This window comes from Chelonus insularis, unplaced genomic scaffold (genome assembly GCF_013357705.1).
Source record: "Chelonus insularis isolate UGA/USDA-ARS -01 unplaced genomic scaffold, ASM1335770v1 contig_3_pilon, whole genome shotgun sequence".
NCBI classification, from domain to species: Eukaryota; Metazoa; Arthropoda; class Insecta; order Hymenoptera; family Braconidae; genus Chelonus; species Chelonus insularis.
Window position 1 is genome coordinate 1,088,604 of NW_023276556.1, and position 22,879 is coordinate 1,111,482.

The 22,879-nt window shown below is 26.4% G+C and overlaps 1 long non-coding RNA gene across 1 annotated transcript; it reads left to right on the forward strand.

The window, feature by feature from the left end:
• The first annotated feature begins 1,374 nt into the window (after positions 1 to 1,374).
• LOC118068590 (uncharacterized) lies at positions 1,375 to 22,752 on the forward strand. The gene is made up of 3 exons (XR_004690526.1): positions 1,375 to 1,429; positions 11,883 to 12,093; positions 22,624 to 22,752. It is a non-coding gene; the product is annotated as an uncharacterized lncRNA (long non-coding RNA).
• The last annotated feature ends 127 nt before the right edge of the window (positions 22,753 to 22,879 follow it).

A 22,879-nucleotide genomic window follows, 5' to 3' on the forward strand; every position in this document is an offset into this window, starting at 1 on the left:
TCACGTTTTCTGCACTGCATTTTAGTTTTAAAATGAAGTAACATTATTCATCATATCTATTTCATTTTTTAGTATTTTAATGTATTAGCACTGGATTTTTTTTTAATTATGCAAAAATCTGCTATCTAAACAATTGCATAATTTTTTAAATTGCTAATACTTTTTCCAGTTATTTTTAATTAATACGGTATAATTTTAGCTGTTAATATTATTTGATTATCAGTAATCGTCATGCAAATTTAATAGACTTTCACTAATTGATACAATACACTACATCAAGCAAATCGTTGCTCCACTGTCCTGATCAATGTAGGCCAAAGGATTTTGGTATTCTAAAAAAAAGGTAAGATTTTTTTTTTATAATCAAGTGAAATTTTTTAATGTTTCAAAATAAAAACCAAATAATAAGAACGTTTTCAATTTGAAACAAAAAATTCCAAATATAAAACTGATTAACTTTGTTCATATACCATTTTAGAAAGAGTAAAAACAAATATAGTTTTTACTCTCTTTCTTTTCTCGTATGTGACAATTATGTCACGAGGCGCATTACAGGGTTAAATAGACTATAAAAATTCAGTAGACAATTGTGAGGCTTTCAGACGTTAAGAAGACATAAATTTCAAATAAAAAATTCTATTTTTTTCTATTTCACAAAGTTTTTTATATCAAATTTTACTTCTATATCTGGTGAGTTTAATTTCAGTAACAAATTTTTCACTATTCTCATATTTTTAACTTTTTTTTTACAGCTATTTATGTTCAATTATTTATTAATTAACATCATTTTATTTTTATTTTGAAAAACAAAAAGTAATTGAATAATTTATAAATTTCTTCTGGATAACCGAATAGAATTAGCCACTAATTAAAATGGAATGAATTGTTTCCAAGGCAATTACAAACATGCGGTTAACTGGATTAATAATCATAACACTTGAGTAAATCGATGCTAAATAAATAATAGTAAAACATTGTTTCGATCTGGCAAATATCTGACAATTTGATCACCAAAAATAACATCGTAGTGTGACAGCAAAAAAATGATTAGAGAGAAATACAGGCAGTATGTTAAATAAAGAGCTTAACTATGTTTTCACGAAATCCTCTTGTCTGTCTCTTCGTAGAGATACAAGTTTATTTCATTTTTTCTTTAGTGCTTTTATGCCAGAGGCTAAGCGCACAAGAACGCTTTGGCCCACGCTACTCCAGGTTTCTTCATTTCGGTCCTTCTCATTCTCTTTACCTCCCTCTTATCGAGTATCCGCAGTGGTACAAGCAAGAAATAGTGAGGCGCGTGCGCTTCTACCTTGACTCCCTTGACTTCTCTCTCTCAAACTCCATCGCCAGTAGTTTCTCTCTGTATTCACGAGACCGTCAGACTGGCCTGAGAACACCAGTCTTTACCACCAATACCCGCTACACATTTGTGAGTAATTTCATTTGTTTTTTATAAATATATTAATATTATATTTTATCATTGTTTTATTACTATAATGTTGCTTGTATTTGTCCCCCGATTCCCTAAAAAATAATTATTATTATTTGCTGAAATAATTGATTCCCTTGATAACAAAAAATTTTACAATAAATGTCTAGTTATTGAATCAATAAATGTTCAACTAAATTTATTAAGTATAGAATAATATTTGTTCATTCTGATAGTAAAGTATTTACTCAAAATATCTGATAAATAGAGATGGATTTAAAGTTGATACACGTGCTAAATGAATTGCAAACAAAAATGTTTATATGTTAAACGTATTCATATGTTTTATGTAATAACTAATAATTATGATGAGGATAAAAAGCATGAGCTGTATTAGTACCTTGTAGAATTTTCATTGATATATAGATACATCAAGATCGAGAGCATTATGAATTGGAAAAATATATGTAATAAGTGTCTAAGTGTATCGATGTATAAGTTATAAATGATCTCATGTAGGAGGGTAAGAAATTGAAAAAAAATGGGGAAGCAAGGAAAAGTTTAACAAAGTTGAAGTCATTCTTTTTCATTAGATATTGAAATAGAATGCAGTGACACGTAAATTATTTTCTTTGATGGTACAATATTAAAAAAAAAATAGTTTGAGTCGTCAAAAATCTATGATTATTGTCTTGAAATATGCCGAATGATTGCGAATGTTAAATAAAAAAAAGATGAATTTTCAATGTACATTTTTTGTTCGTTTTTTTTTTGGGAATTTTCTCTTCATGAAAAGTACGTTTCTAGCATTATTTGGCTTTGTTTCAATTTTCATTGATAACCAAAAATTCACTGTGGCAAAAATTCATTATTTTTAATTAGTCTATATTCACATGTAGTTGATTTGATTATCGGAATGAAATTAATTGGTTTTGATTTTAATTTCGATAATTATCATCGTGACAGATATAACGAAAGTTTTTTTTCAAAACACATTGAGAATAGTTTTATTACTTTAATTGAATCAATTTAATTCATTATCGGAGCATTAAATTAAAAAAAAAATACTGATACAAAAAATTAAATTATTTTTCAAAAGTGTAGCAAATACTTTGGTGCATTTAATAAAACTCATACAAATAAAAATAAACAAAAAAGCCCAGTGAATCTTTTTCTTGCTGTTGATTTTACTGAGCATTATTGCTTTTATTATTATTTTTTTAAATTCTAGCTTTACAAAGTGTTCTATTTTGGTAAAGGTAAATCATGAATTATTTTAATGCAATGAGGTTAATATTTTGTTAACTTATCATTAAAAGTAACAATTTCTTTAGTTATTACTATAAATTAAAACAATTAAGATGCAATTTAACTGGACAAAATAGTAGTTATTAATTATCATTATGACATTATCTTTTGATTGTAGATAAAAAAAACATTATGCCTACATAATGTCATATTGTCACATGACCTAACCCGTCGCCTGTGAACCGAAGCAAAATCTAAAAACATTTATAGCCAGCAAAATTATTCTTATTATTTATGTTGACGTGTAGTTGTTATTATGTTGTGATCGTTATACGTCGTACGTAACATACTTAAAACATTTTACACATAGTAATATGTCCTCAGAAAAGGGAAAAGTCTTTCAAGAATTTATATATAAAATCAGTTATAGTGAGTTAAGCAAGAAAAAGTTAGATGAAATGAATAACTAGGAAACTTACAAAATTTTTCTACCTAGTATTATTGTAAATACTTTACTCTTCATTTTTAATCCTTTTTAGATTTAATTGAAGTTTTAGTCACAATTGAATATCGTTTATGATAGAAAATATCTCTAAAGTTAGCTCTTTTTTATAACTTTATTTCAAGAGTTTTATAGTCGAGTATTTTTTATATTACACAATTTATTTTATTTCATTGACGTACAATAGAATATTTGTTATTTTTGTATCGTTAATAAACCACAGAAATACATCGGATTTTGAAGTGTACAAAAAGTTTTTTGGAATAAGAGAGTGATTTATTTTTTCAACAAGAAATTTTTTTAAATCTCGGAAAATATTTAAATACCACAGATATGATAACTGAAGCTCCTCAAATAAAGTGTGAAATAAAGTTTTGAAGTATGATATGAACACCAGAAGGGTTGAATTTCAATGTTGTTATCATAATAATTTGAAACGAGGATTGAAATGATTAAAAGAACATAGAGAAACCTTATGCATATGATACATCAGGGGCAAATAAGGAAAATGAAATTTTCGCTTTTATTTATGACGACGTATGTTAAAAGATCAGATATACATATTTTCTGTTTTCGAACGTATAAATGTGCAATTCTACACGTGGATATAACGATGTTGTGATATGATTAAATGATCATCAATTTTTTCTAAAAGCGAGAAAAAAAACGGTAAAATTACGACACAAGAGAAAGAAAGGGAAAAAGCGTAAAGCCGATGAGAGGAAAACAATTTTCTACGCTCTAAAAAGTTAGCTGCTGACCCGATCGACACATCGTCCACTCTCGCAAGTACCTTCATCGATATTTCATATCTCTTTCAGGAATACAAGATTAAATTTATCCGTATGAAAAAAAAAAGAGAGAGAGAAAGCCAGAGTGATTAACTGATGACAGCGAAATCGATGCTGTATAAGTCAATTTTTATTATTTTCTATGTTTAGAAGTTACATTTTTTACTATCTGTATTATTTTAATGGAAATATTCTATTAAATTAAAAAAATTGTTAGGTTGGGATAACTAGCGGTTGTAATATTTATTATTAACGAAAAAAGAAAATACCTAAAAATATTAGTTTTTTTTTCAAATGATTTGAAAACATATTTTCATCATTTTTTTTAATACGGGAAAACATTTTATTGTTGGAAGATATTATTATAGAAAATAGTATATTATAGGAAAATTTCAATATGATGCAACATAGAGATAATTCTAATTCTTGGATTTCTAATTTAACTTATTGAATTTCAAGTAAATGAAATAATTTACTTAAAATTTATTTACAAAAAATTTTCGGTAATTCGAGAATAAAATCATTATAGGTATATTACTTTAATATGTTTAAAATTTACTATGAATTGAATAAATTCGAATAATAATATTATTCAATTTGTTGCTTGGTTTCAATTAAAGCACATTTTATCATGAAGAAAGAATTTTATGCTTCACATATTTCAAATCTAATAGATAATATTTATTTTGCTTCAAATGATAAATTTTTAAGTGAGAAACTAACGGAAACTTTTTTTTAATACATCTAAAATAATAAAAGATTTCTTTTTTATTTGAAAGAATTTTTATATTGAACATTTCTTGTTGGATTGACTTTTTTTTTCTTATAAAGATTCTTTGATAATGTTCGACCGATTTTAATAAAAAATCTAATAACTATATTTTTGAAAAAAAGTAAAAATATATAGAAGTAGCGGAGATCTCGGTAGAGATCATTTTCATTGTAAAGGTTAAATACAAAAATAATTTCAAAGAACATGAAAAATGAATACATGAGTAAAATAAAGTATAAATTGAATTTTTTAAAAGCTAAAACTGAGGTAAAATAATCCTCAGTTCTTTTAAACAAAAAATCTGTTTAAAAAATTATAAAAATTACATACATTTCAATTGTATGTGATTCTGAATATTTCAAAGAATGAAAATGTATCAAAAGCTGAAATATAAAATAATTCTTCTATTCAGAAAAAATTTCAACAAAATATATTTTGTGAATCATTCGAACGAATTTTTGGAAACTTTACGGATCAAGGATAATAAATATTCATTAGAAGTGCAATTATAACATTTTTATCGCCCAATCAGATAAATATGCATGAAGAGCTTTTTCGCAGTTAAAAAAAAATAACAAATACAATCAGAAAGCAGCTGTGAACACTAAATAGATGAAACTGAATAACGATCTAATAATTTTCTATGTGCATGCGACTTTCAACTGGATAGCTTCTTAAGCCGGCCGTGGAGCGCAAGTTAGTAGAGAGCATGAGAAGTATAGAGAAGGAGGAGGAGTAATGCTACCACCTGTTGCGATAAAACCCTTTTACCCCCCGTTGATGTTACTACTCAATATTAAGCTTATGGCAGAAACAAGTAAGAAAAGTTATACGCTTGGAACGTTTTTAGGTCCATATATAAAATTGCAGTCAATTTACAAAACTTTTTTTCACTTAATTCCCCAACGAATTCTACGCAGAAAACGGAATCTAAACGGTCGTGATGAGAATTTGAGATGATCTTAAGAAGTAGGATTTCTTTGACTGGAACATAGTCAATGAAAATCAATAGATCAATTGTACACTCTATTGTAAAAGCTTAACTAAATATTAATTGCCTAAATTTTCATCACCGAGAACACATATAGACAGACTTGTGAGTCTTGGAACGTCTTATTTCATATCATTAGATAATGATTTTAATAGATTTCGCTGATCTTTTCAGATCATAAAAATTCTCATTATGACTTTTCTATTCTATTCAAAAGGAAAATACTCGAAGAGTTTAGTGTTTATTCTTTCAAGAAAGAAATAAATGAATTAATGAATGTAAGAGAAAGAAAAATCTTAATTATAATTGATTAAATACAGATAAACTTCCATTAGAGAATAAAACTTTTAATGATCCGATTTCTCAAACTAGTTTTTGTATGGAATCCATTAATTAAAGGAATATTGCTTTAATAGAAATATTATTTTCATTATTGAGTAAGATAATATTTATTTATCATCCAAAACAATAATAAATCATTTGATCATCATTTCTAATTACTTAAAAACATGGAGAGTCTTTAATTTAAAGAAAATTGTCTCTTGTATCAAGTGCAACTATAATTTTTGTTTTATATTAGAACAGAAGTTTTTCTTCTTTTTAGTCCATTATCATTCACTATTGTTATACTTGAAAATGTATTCTGATAAATATTCTTATCAAATATCAAATTTTTTTATGCAAAATCAATATATTCTATTTACAATTTAAAAATTAACGAAACTTACTAAAATTTAATAGAGGAAAATTTTATTTTTAATGTCAGACATATCACAAAGTACTTCAAATCATAAAATTGAATAGCATTTTTTATCTGTATATAAGGCAGTACTGAAATAAAAAGAAAATCATCTTAGTAAGTTCTATTGTTTAATTACATTTCTCCCAACAAAAAAGATAATTAGTTGAGTTCATTACTTTAATACTCAACATATAAAGATTCCATGTATTGCTATAAAAGTGAACAACAGCGAATAAAATTTATGTTGTCTCTAAATATTTATTTAAAATGGAATATTTTGAAAAATCTATACGTTTAATTACAATGGTTTTTATAAATTATAAATAAATTCAATAATTAGTAAAACAACCTATAATATTATATTACAAAATGTCAATAAAATAAAAATGCAAAATCAATCAATTACGTAAATGTCAAATTAAATAATGAAATTCCAACAACCCATTGTCATAAATAAAGTAATTTTATTTCAAATTTGACACAAAATATATTAAAATGTATCCGAGAAGTTTGAATCTATTTGATGGACGTCTGTTGAAAAAAAAGGAAGTATAGAAAGCTTTACCGAGGAAAAAACTTTATATATAAGATGTAAACTAGTGCCCAAGTCCGTGAAATTTCGAGGGTTCTTTTATATTGAAGTATATTAGAAACAGATAAGAATACTCGTGAATCGAAATCGAGGAGAGGGATAATGGAGAAGTGAAAGAAAAGGGGTAGAGAACACAAGATGGGGACAAAAGGGTGAGACGAAAAGAGACAGGGGGTGAATATTGCTCTGACTCGGCTTGTGATGACCTACTTTCAGCAGTTGACCTAATTCTCATTTCCAACGTGGAATTCTCGGCTGGGTTGCTCCCCCTGTCTAGCAGTATAACATAGTAGCCAACAGGTAGCAGTTGCGAAGGTATAAATAAACCATGAACAAGCGAAACATATTTACTATCTATGTAAACACTCGACGTATATAAGTCAGTCATCTCGATTGTTCATTTCATTTATATTTATCTAGATAATAACGATAATAATAAAAATAATAAGAGACATATATTTTATATGTTGTCATTATAATAAAACATCAAATAAATTATGCATATTATATTTATCTGCTATGGTCTGCTTGAGGATGTTTTGAGATAACGAATAGTTTCCTAAGTGAAATCAACACAAGGGAAAATTTCAACCACTTGTGGGTATCCTGAGGCATCAACTTAACAGAGATATGGAGCGTAGTCAGTGAAATGATGCCTTCAGGCTAAATTTATTGATTTACAGTAGCTGAACGTATAGTAAACTCAATTACATTTTGGTTTCATATCAGTTCGATCAAACCAGAGAGAAAAATGGTAAATATTAAATATTGTAGATTAATTTTTTTTTTTATTTTTGTTTACTTTCTGATGCAATAATGGAGAGAGTTGCAAAATTTCGGCTTCAACTATTTTAATGGTCTCGAATACCACGTTTAACAATCATATTGTTAAATAAGAGGGTTCCAAAGATTTTACATCGTGGACTTTGCAGGCCTGGGAAATTTCCTAAGAGACCCTGGGAAAAACGTGAGTGATGAGTTCGGCCCAGCGGCATATGGGCAACACCGCCAATCGATAGAGCAAACTGTTGATTCTGGCCAGGACGTCGACTGCTGTCTGCCAACTGTTTAGCTAAATGTATACTTTTCCTATTTTTTTTTTTTTTTCATTCTGGCTATCTACATGTTGTACTTTTATTAAATTCCCCAACATCATTGTTTGGATTTTGTGTGGAGTCGAAATAAAATCAATATTAGAAATAATGATGAAAATGTGGAAAGCACAAATATTTCTTGAATTGAGGAATTTTTTTTACTCGAAAGAATTTGGAGGGAAATGAGAGTGTAACATCTGTATCTAAAGACCGTAAGGTATTCAAGCGTTCGTGACGAGCATGTTGAACGTGAAGGATTAAATGCGCATCAAGTATTTCACGTAATCTCATCCAGTTTTTTTTCTTATTTTTGACGTGAATTCTCGTACTAGACATTTATTTGATATACGAACAACAAAATTGTGTATGAGGCTGTCGAGGATTTCAGTAGTTCGCCTTAATCTTTAACCCTATATTTACTTGAAAGCTCGTATTTGAACAGACTATTATTTACTTAGTTATTATATTCATACATAAGAGTATCTAGAGAAGAAATTAAAAAAAAAAAGAAAATTAGGCCATATTTTTCTATGCATTGAAGTGACATGGTATAACAATGTCTGTCGTTTAGCCTATATGGAATCGATAGAGCTTAACCTTTTGAACAATAGAGTATTTATTTTTAATACACTTTTCTGTGTTTAATCGTGTATTTGATCTAATAAATTGAATTTGGAAAAAGAACCGATCGCTGACTAGAGTGCGTGAATGGTCTTGACGTTTTTTTGCTGGTAATGTTGATAAATAACAAATTCATTGATTTAGTTGGTGTAGAAAAAAGTTTATTAATTTATATTTACTTGAATGACGGAATAGAAATATTGAAATATTTTTTTTAGACCGATGGCTTGGGTGAAATATTAGATAAATATTTGTATAAATTTTTTTTGTGAATGAAATTGAGGATTAGCTAGGAAAAATGAAACTGTATCATTTTTTTTTATTTTTAGAATAATATTCTATCATGTCGTGAGAAAAAGAAATAATAAGTAAATTTTGTAATATAGAATGATTTACAGAATCGAAAGATAAAAAATTTCAATACAATTTTATACAAATAATAAAATTTTTAACAAAAGTATCAGTAAAAAAATGACGCGAGTAATTATTTAAACTTTTTTACATCACAATAAATCGTGTTTACTTCATCATTCTACTTTTATCACAGTTGAATAAAAATTGTGATATTTTTCTATCGTTAAATATTGCAAACTTTCTGTACTAAAAGATTTAAAAAATTAAAAAAGTACTATAATAAATATAATGAAGCAAACAATAAAAATCAGAGTAGTTTTAAAACAAAATTTAACATGATAACGGAAATTTCCATCAAATTTTTCTCTTTTCTTTTTTTTTTGTACTGAATATATGAAAGTTAAAATATTATAAGGCTCAGAATGGTCAAAAATGCATGGAGGAGAATTTTTTATCGAGAGATAAAAGAAAAAAATAGTCTAAAAATAGATGCAAAACTACAATGGTTATATGAACTCTAGAAATTTTTATCGCTTTTTGTCAAATTTTTGGAAAAATTCTCGAGAGTAATCCTTGAGGATCATTCGAGAATACTTAACGAATATATTCTCCGCGGAATCGCGCGCATCTCGACAAAATAAGTAGGACGGGGAAACGGATACCTTTATAATACCTGGTCGATCGATGCCCATTTGCTTGACTAGATTCATTTTTCCGCTAACTCATTTACTACTCACATTCTCTATTTCTTATTCAATTACTTCGTTATTGAGTATGCTTTTAACGTTGCATCAAATTGTATTTTCCGATAACGCCATTATTTGCATCACTGTGTTATGGAAAACAACATTATTTTAATTTCAATATTTATCTGTTCATACCCATATACGAACTAAAATCAAATTATATTTTACTAACTTTCAATTAGTCATAATATAGTATTTAAAACATTTAATATTCAATTAAATATTTATTGAGAAAAATAATAATAATAATTTATTAAAATTTATTCTTAACAATATTCACCTTCGAGCTTTGAAAAAGTATTTAAATAAAATGTAATTAAACTTAATTGAAAAATAAAATAGAATTATAATTTTCATTAAAAGTACAATTTGTAAGGTAAAACATCAAGAAGCAAGTCAGCGCTAAAATAAAAGACAAAAAGAAATCGGTATGGAAATATTGTTTGTCTTTGTCAAATTCATTCAGTCAAATATTGGAACGAAAGTCAAGTATTGCTCTGTTTAGCTCTTACAAACTCACACAGAAATTCCTTCAATTTAATGTGAGTTTGACTAGAGCATAAATTATCTTATTTGAAGTGGTAATGAATAGCAACAAATTATTAGTAAAAACGCTAAGAATAATTTTTTTAAATTCTTAATCAATTATCTACTTTATTAAAAGCTTTAAAGCACACAGTAAAAAGTTGTATATTAGTATTATTAAGTATATTAGTAAATTTTACTAATATAATTAATAACTAAGAAATAGTCAGACTTTTATGGAATAAGTAAAAATTATTTCTAATTTTTTATTATTAAGTGGCCTACTTTCTGTGATAAAAGTTTTCTTGAATAAATTTATTCGTCACTTTTTTATTTAAATAAAATGAAAAAAATAGCTTCGAAAAATTTATGTAACTCATCACTTAGACTTGATAAAATTATTAAAAAGATTTATTATTGCGACGAATAACCAATTAAAATTGTAGTACGACGATACTTTCAATTTAGTACACATTAGACTTGTGAGAGAGTACTCCGTAATATACATTGGTAATCAAGTTCAACAGGAATGTTTTTTTATCTGATTTGAATCCTAGTCAAAACATGATTCTTCCCACGAATATTTGATCAGATCCTTATTTGAATAAAAAACCTTCTGGTAGAATTCAGCCAGAAAATATACATTGAAGAATATCTACAATTTTTTAAAATTCAATAAAACATGTTAAGTTTCATCAGCTTTAATTGAATAATTCATGTCCATAAATGATACAATTCAGAGCTAATAACATTTTTAGACAATATTTAGACCAATATCCTTTTAAATTATCCACGATCTGAGATATTTAAAAAATCTAAAAAATTTCATGGAATACTAATAACTTGGAATATAAAAAATTAATAATAAGAATTTAATAACAAGCTTTGACGGCAAGTTTCAAATGATTTCCTTGATATCAAATTAAATTCTTCTTGACAGTATTATTCAGATCTTATCAATTGGTATTAAATTGACTAAAATTAAAAAAAACATCTTATTTTTTCGAATGAACACATATATTTCTTTTGATATAATATATACTACAATAAGAATATCTATTAAATATCAACAATAATTTAATAAATTTTTTATTATCTCAACAAGTTTACGTCGATGAGTAATATCAGAAAAAAACTAGGGTTTATTAAGTTTTATTAAAGCTTCCCACTTTAAACTAAAAGTCGATACTTTCTACAGTATCGAAAAAATTCTGTGGTTTAATTTAAATTTTTTACATAATAAATTTGATAAGCTAATCGTCGATAATGTGGGGAAACTTCAATTTATAGACTTATTGACAGGGGTGTATAAATGTGAAAATTTATTGCTGACATTATTGAATGTCAATTAATATTGAAAAATTATGAAGAAACATCAGGCTTATATTTAACTACCCTTTTCAAACACAAAAATGGTTTTTTATGATATTCCTGTTAAACTAACATAATAGTATGAATTTTGACGTTTCATTTAGTGCCTGATACCGTATGTAGTGGGGTTCATTGATGGTGGTAAAGTACGTAAGAAGGAAAGAAAAAAATAAAACAGGAGGATTTCATCAAAAGTGAAAGGAGGTATACAATAACGATCAATGTCCTCTTCTTTCGATTCTGGAATACTGCTGAGCGAGGGCGGCGGTGGGTCCTCATCCTTGGATGTAGATTCTCCAACACGCGGATTTCCAGGTACGTGAAGTAGGACAATCGAATTTACAGCTTAGCTTTAAAGCTGACTCAATACAATACATTCATAATGAACTTGATTTTATTTTAAGAAATTCGCTTTAGATACTACAGATAACTGATCAAACCCCATTTAATAATATAACGTTCACTATTCTTTTATTACATCTATTTTTAAGTGAAATTAATTCATTGATGCATGACGTCTGTCCCAAAAAAGATTTTTCGTTCTTTTTAATTAAAATAATGAAAAAGATCTTACGTTGATTAAACTCTTAATTTCAATATTTCTTATTATGTTTTTTTTATAAATGAATGTAAAAAGAAATGCTTACTCATTTTTAAAACTGAGTAAAAAATGTCACTTTGTAATTTATTAGAGGGAAGTTGTCTCTTTTAATGAAGTACGAGTTTAATGAAAAAATGCTTTAATCTCTTTTTATGTGACATTGGTTTTTTTTTATTACATTAAACATTATTTAGACAAAAATGATTAATATTACAGAAAAACTTTTTTATACATTCACATATGAATAATAAATAATCTAAGGTTGACGTAATATGTAAACACATTGTAAAGCATTACACCACTTTTTTTTTTATTTACATTATTCCTACTCTAGAATTTAATTCTAAACAAATTATAGATAAATATCACATTATGTAATCTCATTGGGGTTAAATAATAAAATAGATAAAAAATTATAAACGATGATTTATATCAGATAATATTTTTTTCTGATATATTATTACCATTTTAATAAATTCATAGGATTCAAACATATGCACTTAACAAGGAAATGTATTAATGGAATATCATAATTCTAGAATATATGAGAAACGTGTTGAAGTAGATATGGGATAGATAATTTATAATTCAAGAGGCAAATATATTTGTCTCTTAGAATATATTCTAAATATCATGGAAACAATATGTTGAATTAACACATACATTTAACATTACGGATATAAAAATATTAATATATTGATACAGTTATAGATAAAGAAAAATTAATTAATAATTAATAAAATTTGTTAATCTAAGACAAATTAAGACTGAAATTACGAGGGATCTGTATTATAAGTTTGTTTGAATAACTCGTAACAAAATAGATTTGCAAATTGAATAAATTAACAACTATAAATAAAAAAAAGTTATTATTTCAGGCAATTTTTTATATACATTCATTCGTCATGGATTTGATTTTAATTAAATGTTAAAGATAGAGTAAGGCCAGGTTAATAATAAAGTTTATCCTTTTGAAGGCTGACTTTGAAGTGCACAAAAAAAAACTTCATTATAAATCTAAAAATGTGAATTCTTTTTAGAAAAAGACCTTAAAAAGGTTTTATGTTTTTTTTTTCTTTTTACTTGAGAAAAAATGCGTTTATTTTGCTATCCAATAATTTTTAAAAGGGTCAAAACAAGTTTTTCCACTACACTGTACATCTAAAAATTTTGCATACGTGTTAAAATAATACGTGTATAGTTTGTTTTAATGTAAAATGCCCATTAACAATACTGCAAATCGTAGTATTTTAAATTAAAAAACTTCTACAATTTGAAATTTGCAGTGAAACTATGCATGATTTGTAGACACTTTTTACACGTTTCAAAGTGTGTGAAAAATCTATAATTTGGTTACGGCATTTAATATTGAAGAGGCTTAGTGAGTTAAAAGTGTCTACAACTAGGATTTGCAGTGTAATAAAGCTTTATTTATTATGTATATTTTATAAAGAGAATTTAATATTATATCAAAAATGTCCATGATGATATTGGTTTGTAAAATAATTTATTAAACCCAAAATTCAAGCTTGATTGAAGATTACAACTTCAAAAAATTTTCGATTTTCAGTGTAATATTGCATGATATATTTAGAAAGACCTTTTAACAAAATTTGTCGATAAATATTCACCAATTTATTCAATTCAAAAATGGAATTACAGCAATCAATATTTGTCAAGCAGCATTTTTAACTCTTTTTTTTTATTATTATAGTGCTAAATAAATCCCAAATAAATAAAATTAAACTTGATATAATCCAACAGTTATCGGAAATTTATAAAGTAATAAAATTCAATCTCTTTCATCTCTTCAAAATATTTATTATATCACTGTTATTATTTTTCTTGATTAATTAATAAACTTATCAATCGATTTTCTTTTTAAATTCCTTACAATAGAGATTTACCATGAAAAATTCCCTCTTAAACTAGCAGTACAGCATGTAAAAGATTTCCGCAATTTCTGTGGAATTTCTCTTGAATGAAGTAGCTCTAGAATTGATTAGCGTTCAAACGTTTCGGGCAATTTATCCTTTGAGATCTATACAAACGTATAACGTTACATCAGATGCACACATCTACTAACTAGAAACAATGGGAAATTGAGTGACGTGTATACACAAATATATATTGGGTTTTAGTGGTAACATATACATATATACGCAAGCCTTAATTCATTTTCGCGTTATTCTCTGATGCAGGTAAATCAAATTACCAAACAAGTTAAATTTGTTAAATATATGCCACAGGTATGCTTGTAAGTTTATTTTTACGTTTAAAACCAAAACACGAGACAAGCATTTATAAACATTTTTTCTTTGAGTTAAAAATTCCAATACTACTAAATTAAAAACATGAAGGAGCTTTGAAGTCGTACGCATGCTTGAACGTTCTATTTTCATCCCTTGCTCCTGAGAAAAACTTTGGTCACAAGCTTTACAATCTTCTTTGAGTTTCCTCTGTTGATCCGAAGATCAGAGTGTCTCTTTTGTTACTGTTGTCCTTCATGTATATATTTGTGGTAGAGAAAGGGTCCTTCCAAATATGACGACCATTATTATAACTAACAAACTAAACAGAGAGAAACCAGGTTCAAACAACCATTGTTTTCCTTTAATTTACTTCCTAGAATTAAGTGCAGTTAACATGAAATAAAAGCAACTCAGTTAATAATTCAAAATTTTTTGTTTCTTTTTTTTTGAAAAAGATCAAGACTTTCTTTTTATTGGGCTTTGAATGAATTTTTCACGAAATCAAGGAGCCGTTTGAAGTCTCTCTAGTTTGTTAGGTTTTGAAGAGGGTCACTTTGAAAGTAAAGCATCTTATGCTCCCCCTATCAATTCAGCTAAAAAACTAGGGTAGTGTTAAGGGATCAAATCGGCCTCCGATTATTTTTGATTCATCACGTATTGAAGTAGTCTAATCATTTTTAGATATGTTACGACATGCAGAGGGCCATAAATTACATTTGAGGTATATTTGAGCTTAGAGCCTCGTTAGAGACAGATGATAAATGACATCGGGTGAGATTTGAATATCATATAATAAATCCAGAGTAATTAGAGTTGAGATTTAATAAATGAAATAAAAAAGTCTACATTATTCATTTGAAAATAAAGAGAATAAACTGAAATAAATTATTAAACCGAAGCAAATCTCTTCGTATGACCTATTTATCAAATAATCAAGAGATTAATGCATTATTATTTGCCTATAAACGAATTCATTAGAAATTTAATTTTGAAAATAATTTTATTCCGATAAAGTATTTACTAAATACTTAATTTAGTTTTTATACATAACAAGAATTTCTATGTACAGTGAGAAAAGTTTAATAAAATGTTGTTACACTGTTGAACAAAACATCAAAAACTCAACGTCAACTTTATCATCAATTTAATATAATAATATATAGTTATAATATACAGTTTTAATGATATTATTCCGAAAATAGCTAACTAATATTTAAGTTACCAAGTTTAATTCACAGAGGTCAACGAAAACTAACATTTCTCTGTAACCTTTCAGTATGATTCAATTGCCCTAAAAAGGTCGAAGAATACTTATCAATATTAAGTATGCTGATATTAAACGATAAAGGATAAATAATCAATATTATATAACAAAGTTGAATATAGTGCATAAATACTTTGACGTCATCATATCAGGATTATTCGAATATTAGTGATGAACAATACAAGATTTATAATTTGAGAGGAATAATCTGAAATTCTCATGTTTTCGTCGACCACTACATGCTTTGAAACTACATTTACGTGCATTTCTCACTTGAATTATGTTTACAAATTGGAAGCTTCATTAGCATGATACTATTTGATATCAGTTAATATTAATTATATTTATCAATTGAAATGTTCATCATTCGACGATATCCCTAGATTGTGTAAATCCTAGTATTTTGTACCAATCATAGAAATGATTGAGGCAAACTACAAACTTTAGTTGAAATTGTATATTGAAACATTTTTCATTTTCGATTTTGCTTTAAATTTTTTTTAACCACACTGCAAATATTCAATTTGGATATGTTCTATTTCAATGCCTTTAAAGTGTTTTAAAATGGCATTACTCATTTGATTAGAATCATGGTAATTTCTCTAACACTTCAAAGTGCTTTAAAATAAAACAATACGATGTGCAGTCCACTAATCGGAGGTAAAATTAAAAAAAGTTTTCTTCTAAATTAATTTCTACTCTTTGAAACATAAATCAAATATCTAAGAAAGAAGTACTTTATGTAGCATTTTTTTTTATGTTACTTTCTCTGAAATTGCTTTTTATTTAAGTGGCACATGTCTTCTTGTCAGTCATACACCGCAGCACTTCACTGTACATGACATGTTTCAACTTTGTAACTTATGCTTTTGTACACAGTGTATGCATCTATAGATGCTCATTTTATTTTGATTTTTTCTTATAAACTTCAGCAAAGAGTCTAATGAAATAAATAATTCCTATATTTTTTGTGTTCAGTATAGAAAACATTAAACAACCTGAGTAAAAATTGTAATAAAAGAGATGTGATAAATTCATGAGTGTGTAATCGATTGTCAATATTGAAGATATGTTTTATTTTTATTAACGATAGATCAATTAAATTTAACTGAATTGGGGAAAAAACTAAAATGTTATTTTCCAGTTGAATTAGTAAAATAAAAGGCCGTTTGATTCAGATGAACACTTTATTAAAAGTAAAAAAAACATTAAATAGTGACGATCCAAAGATGTTTGAGAAAAAAGTGTAATAAAGTTCTACTTAATTATTTAAATTTTCATTCAATATTATAATTTTTTAATTCAACAATATTATAATTAATTATAAATTCAATATTATAATGTTTAATATTTTTTGCAACGTTAAAATTTCTTAAATAATATCTCAATTTCCGTATTTTTGAATCTAATTTAACAAATAACTGCTTTTTCCGATTGTTATTGAAAAAATTATTCATTAGAGTATCATTTTATTTGAAAATATTAAAAACAAATATCAAAACTTGACTATACGTTTGTTTAATTTATATAAGAGACAGTGACATTTTTTAAATTAAAGAACATTTTTTGTTTGGTTAAAAAATATTTATAAAAATGCCTGAGGTTCCATAATGCATCAATAACTAATTATCAAGTTTATTCACATCCTAAGCTCTTTTTTTGTTACTCTCTCAAACTCGTACTTCATGAAGTTAACGAGTTTAAACTCCAAGTCGATATAATTATTAACTTTGATAATTATTACTCAATTTACATAATTCATCTTCGGTGTAAAAAACGACCTAACGAAATACTTTTAATATTTTTTTCATATGGCAAATTTTTACCAAAAACTTTAGAAGCTAAAACTTTTTCATAAATAAATTTTTTTTAGTTTAATTACCATAATTTAAATGGAAATGATCGGAGATTTAAATCAATCTATTTTCCCCAACGAAAAATAAAATTACCTAAAGCACTCAATTTGCTGTACATGAGGAGGAATTAATTAAGTAGGGGAATTTTAAAAATGACTTTAATAGTACACTAATTTTTATAAATGTAAAATTCATTTTAATTGCGTTAATGACAGATAAACTCATGAATCAAATCTCTTCTCTGATTACTCTAGAATTTATGTTTTGCTCTTAGTTCTAAGTTGCGAAGATATTTGCGTAACAAAATTGAAGCAGCCCATTAAGAGTACTTGTTTGTTACTATTCCTCTATCCTACTGATTCTATTCCACTATACTCAACTTAACACAAGTCCTTTGACGAATCTTCGGGATAAATATGACTGAATATTTATGATGATCCTCTATTTAAAATACTTATACTCAATCCTCAATTAAATACTGTTCCAATATCAATTCTCAACTGGCATTTTTCTGAATGATGAGAAATTGTTCGATTCATTTACGAGTATAAAACCTCCCAGTGGGATAATTAAAGTCTCCAAGAACTTTACTACTTTTTGTATTCAATCTGATGCCTATTTTCTCTTTTGATTACATTTGAAAATTTACTCTTGTCTTCTATTTGTAATGACTCTCATTATCGATTTATTGTCACTCAGTTTATTCTTAAGTATTATCGACATTTCAAGTACGTGATTTGCTATTTTCGTTTTTTTCAAGGCTTTCTTTATCATGTAATACTTTATACTATTTTTTCGCAAGATTGTTTTAAATAGAAAGTATTTTTATATTCGGATAACGATGAGAAAAAAGGACAAGATATAATAAAAAATAATTGACTTTCAAGTTGTAAATAAATGAAATTTTTTCGACAAAAAAATATTCTCCTGAAACATCATGGAAAGGTCATCCTGAATACTTTGCGGGTAAATATTTTCCTTGATGTATAAAATATTTGTATGGTTACTTCTCATGAGAATCATTCTTCTTATTTGCTTTAAATTAATTTATTTTTTATATCCTTGTGTAATTTAAATTTTTTAAAATTGAAATAGAGTATTAATTTAAAATGTGGTTTTTAAATAAAATATTTTTTTTATAGAGGGAAAAAAATCCATTACCTCATTTCACAAACTTCATTTATTTTATTCCCTACTCCAATATTTTCTCATCTTCAATTTCAAATTCATTTGATGATCAACCTTTTTTCTCAGGTGTTTTAGTTCCCAAGTTACTTTCATTACTCATAACTATAACTATGTAAAAGGAAGACCAATATTACCTTGGATTAATAATCCTATCTATTGATTTTTTTAATAACCTTCACTTTATCTTGTTCATCATTATACGTTATTCCATCTGACATTTATTGTCTTTCATCATTCATCATGTTTCCATGTTTATTGAGAACACATGTATCCAAATGAAGATGCTTTGATTAAGTTAAGCTTAATTATTGAAATAAGTGATCAAAATTAAACATTATAACGTCACCCAAATTTAATTCTATATAATATCCTAACAACTTAGATTCTAACTTCATTCTAAAGAGAATGTATTTTTTTAATTTATTTATACTGTGATAGAAATAATTAAAAAAGCAACATAAAAATGTTTTAAATTTCGACGAAGTTTAAATTACTTACAAAGTAGGTAAAAGGTGATTAAATTCTAACACCTGATTAACAGCTTCAATTATTTTGAATACTTTTTTTTATCTTTGATAATAGTAAATTAATTATTTATCTTTTATTAAGATTTTAATAATAACCATAGTGATGATAAAAATCGCAAGTATATTATTGAGAATTGATTTGTTATCTAATATACCTGCAAATATAGAGAAATCAGATTATTCAATCGAATAACCATCATAGACCTTATTTTAGCACTGGTTTATGTTCTTGATGAAGTATTATTTATTTAAGCCTATCCTCTTTGCTGAGATAAATATTTTTATGAAGCTTTATAAATTTGAAAAGAAGAATATAAATTTTGAATGAAATCTATTTACAAATTGACTTCATAACCAAGTATTTATTGATAATTTTATTTGATATTGGGTAAGTTTGAAAGATAAATATGTACATATCAACAATTGATACAGCTTCTCGTGCAGTTAAATTCTATTATAGAGATTAATATGCAAATGGAATTTCAACAAACAATAAATTAGAGGTCAAAAGATTCGATAGTTCAGATCACGCAGTGCTTTAATGCAATATCTACTTTTGTGGTCATGAAAGATAGTCCAACCATGTATGAATGTGTATAAATACACCATTGTTCTATACCCACAGTTGTGATTCATGACACAAATTGAAACAAAAGTCTGAAATAAAAAGAATAGCACAAAGATAAAAAAAAAGTTTTCGGTATTTTTGATGACAGTTTCAGCATAGAAAATGTCTTTTTCACTATGGCTTATGCCAGCTTGGTGAAAAATAAAAAAGACACTTTCATTGCTCATATTTTTTTCAAGCGAAAAAAGGGTCGGAAAGTTTTTATTATGTATAACATCACATCTCGTAAAAATTTATTTTATTTCTTCCATAATAACTGACAAAAATATGGTGTAATCAATCTATTTTTGAAGTTCCATGTTATCCTTAAAATTGGTGACACAATCCTGTTCAATGTGGATGAAAAACTGAACTTTAGGAATAATTGATGTCATATCTATTTTCGAAAAATATCCATTACTTCAACAATGGAATTAAATAACTTTTTATATTTACTATCGTCTTTCATATAATAATTTAATTTATTTTTAGTGTAAAATTTAATTTCCATGCTGTGAAAATTGCTTATTTCAACTTATTTTTCAAACCTTTGTGTTAACAATAAAAAAACCATCTTGGGAAAATAAAATTTTTAATTTTTCAAGTTCTTTATTTTTCTACGACGTTTATTAGCTCTCTAAATGAGTAGTTACTCCTAATAAACGCAAAAAAATGGTAGAGTCAAAAAATGTGATAGCTCAATAAGATTGGTTGATGTCTCACTGTTTGAACATTGAGAGAATTTTAAAGTAGAAAAGGAAATTTTTTTTAATCATTCATCTGAAAAACTTATCAAGTTATATAAATAGAATTTCCACAATTTTCTTCAATATTAATTTCACGCTATTGATAATGGCTACACGTGAGCGTATACTAGATACAATTTTCAAAATTTGTGGTTGACAAATTAAATGGAATATTTAACATTATCGCCAAGTAGTAATAGGCTCAAGTGAATCAGACATATTCTGGCTGGTATTGACGTTCTATTTACGCCAAAACGATCGCATAATCATATGGACTAGTATATATTTTCATGTACAAATCATTATAACCACACAAATGACATCTAATAACTGAGCAGTTGAGTAATGTTCTTGGTGAATTTCCCTACTCTATTTATCATTATTAATCTACATCAGCAACACATCAATATTACTATTATCACGGTACAACTGATAAACTGCTTGATATGAAAATGACTAACACTTATCATCATAACTCGATGTGGTTATTTAATCGTGTTTTACATCACAAAAACACTATGATGAAGAATTTTTTTACACATCTATCGAAATAAATAACAGAAGAGTCGGGTAAAAAATCTTTGTTGACGTGACCGTAATTTACTCCGAGTTAATCACATGTTTCACAGCGCAGATTAATTAAAAATAAAATTTCTATAATCTACCAACAAATAATTAACAAAAGCATTATGTGTGTTTTTTTAATACTTTCTTCATTTTTTGATGAAAAATACCTTTAATAGGTTGTTTTAATTTAGTCTATGATTTTCATTCTTGTGATAAAGGAAGCATTGTTTACGCTTCAATAGTAAGAATACTTATGGAGCAGTTGATTTTTAATTTTGAATATTTTATTTGCTATCGAAAATAGCAAATGTGATGGAAGAGATAGAAATATGTAAATTTTTATGTTGATAAAAAATACATAACAGAGATGTATTTTCATATGATTTTGATGATTTGAAAGAATTTGCTTCTTCCTACATCGATGAAAATATTTATTGAGTGCAGAAAAAAATTTATTCAAATTTAATCATCTTTCTATTGGAAAAAATTTTTCGTTAAGGTTTTTTTTTTATATAATATGTCTTTTCCGTAACTTTCAAAAGAAGTGTAAAAAATTCTTGAAAGTAGAAAATAACCTTTGATAATATTTTTAAATACTCGTTTTTCTTGCGAGTGATTTTTATAAAAATGTTTTAAAGTACAAAGTTTCAGGGAATTTTCAAATTTTTATATCGATTTTATCATTTTATTTTGATTCAGTCGTTATCATTTAAACTCTTATCCATTTGAATTTAATTGTTGCTTTTAGCAATTTATACATCAAACTTATTCTATCAATGTCAGAAAATAACATCGTTTTCATATTCATGCAATTAAGTCAATAGTAATGTGTTTTCATGAATTTCACGAGACTTCCATTAAAAGTTCCCCTTCATGTTTTATAAGTATTCATCGTATTTTAGAGCTTTATACATATATTTTCTCAAATATCATTTTTCACTGCTCAATTTTCATTTGTAATTGTCATGAAAAATTTCATCATTATAATACACTGAGTAAAAATAAAACAAATATAAATTAAGAAAAGTTGACTGTAACTTTAAAAAAATGTTACTTAATGAAATGTTAATTTTTATATAAAGTTAATTATTTTGTGGCATTTTATGTTTTTTTTTCAACGTGAAAAGTTTGCTGAACTAATTTTAAATGTCAATTTTTGTCTTGTGGAAAAAATTAAGCATGAAGAAAAAATGGAAAGTTAAATTTATTGTACCAGAAAAAAATATATCTTTTACAGGTCGACCAGGTCCTTGCCATGCGATGTCGTTACCGAGTCCGAGACTTCGACATTACAGGTCGAAATAAAAAAAATATTCAGTTATAAAGTTTGGCAATTTTCTCATCTTTCTATCAAAATATGAAAGTTAATAAAAAAACTAGATAGAAAAGAGTGCTGCAATATTTTTCAATTTCTGCTAATTGAAAATTTGTATCTTCTTCGCCGTAGTTATCTACCCATCTAAGAGTTTTCTGCATCCAAGCTTTGGAATGAC